The 1,386-nt window shown below is 46.1% G+C and overlaps 1 pseudogene; it reads right to left on the bottom strand.

Moving 5' to 3' along the window:
• Nucleotides 1–266: 266 nt before the first annotated feature.
• On the bottom strand, nt 267–884 carry LOC142430502 (DET1- and DDB1-associated protein 1-like; annotated as a pseudogene).
• Nucleotides 885–1,386: the final 502 nt, after the last annotated feature.

Raw genomic sequence — 1,386 nt, 5'->3', positions numbered from 1 at the left:
GTAAAATTCTGCTGTGAAGCCATCTGGCCCAGAGAATTTTTTTGTTGGTAGCTTTTTTTTTTTTTTTTACAGGGTTTGAAGTCCTCTTTAACCATTGGTGGGAACACTTTACAGCATAAGTAAAAACTCGAGGAAAATAAATACATCAGCTCCTAGGAGAGTGGACGCAGTGTGGATGGTGTGGGGCGGGCTGGCAGGTGGGGCGGGCGCAGGTGCATGATGCAGAGCAGACACGACAGGAGGCTTGGGGGAGGGCAGTGAGAGTCTTAAGTGTCCTAGTGCATGTCCTGGCTGTCGGTCCAGGCGATCTTGCTGGGGGGAGCTGATCTCTCGCCCTCCAGGTCCACTTACTCCTGATCTCACTTCTTGGCAGCGTTCTTTTTGTCCCATTGCTGGTGCAGGTAGCACAGGAGGATATTGGTTTTCTCGGTCACAATGATTTGTTCAGATGGGTACTACCGAGTGGGCAGGTAGACTGAGGGCCGTCTGTTCTATGGGAGACCAAGAACAATCGAATAAGAAGCTGGGTCCCCACACTCTGAACACAAGTTAGGCAGCCCAACATGCTCTCCAGAGAGGCTGAGCGAGGCTTTGCACACAGAGTCAGCATGGAATCAGCTAAAATTGCTTTTGTTGTAGAAGGGAAATCCTTTCAAAAATCGGCCATCTTCTGTAGCCACTGTTGCTGCCTCTGCTGCCTCCTCTGTTGCTGCCGCTGCCGCTGCAGGCGCCACCACAGCCGCCTTCTCAGCTGCCACCTCGCAGTAACTGGTTGGTAGCTTCTTGATGACCCTTTCTGTTTCTTGTGCTATGGGTTTGTTGAGGTTCTTGACCTCTATCTGAGATAATCTAAGGAGGGACTCTTTTTCCAAGTAGCTATCCATGTCTTCCACATTTCTGAATTCATTAGAATACAGATCTTCATAGTACTTTGTGATTGTCCTTTTAATCTCATTGGGGTCTGTTGTAATTAATCCTGTTTCATCCCTCATCCTGGCTATTGATGTTTTCTCCTTTCTGTCCTTTGTCTGATTCGCCAGTGGTCTGTCAATTCTGTCGATCCTTTCATAGAACCAGCTTTTAGCTGCATATATCTTTTACATCGTTCTCTTGTCTTCCCACTGGTTTAACTCTTCCCTGATTTTTATTATTTCTTTTCTTTTGCTATTGGAGGGGTTGTCCTGCTGACGCTGTTCTAGTTGCTGGAGGTTTGGTGATGATGTGCCTGTCATAAGTCTCTCTTCTTTTTATCATATATGTGTTTAATGATATCAATCTACCTCTCATAACTGCCTTCGCAGAATCCCATAAGTTTTGATATTCTTGTACTCATACGTTTCTAGAAACTTCCTAATATCCTCTCTAATCTGGGCCTGTACCCATTCA

Source organism: Tenrec ecaudatus, chromosome 17 (assembly GCF_050624435.1).
Source record: "Tenrec ecaudatus isolate mTenEca1 chromosome 17, mTenEca1.hap1, whole genome shotgun sequence".
Taxonomy (NCBI): Eukaryota; Metazoa; Chordata; class Mammalia; order Afrosoricida; family Tenrecidae; genus Tenrec; species Tenrec ecaudatus.
Note: the sequence above shows the minus strand (reverse complement) of the source record. Positions and strands in the feature narration are given on the sequence as shown.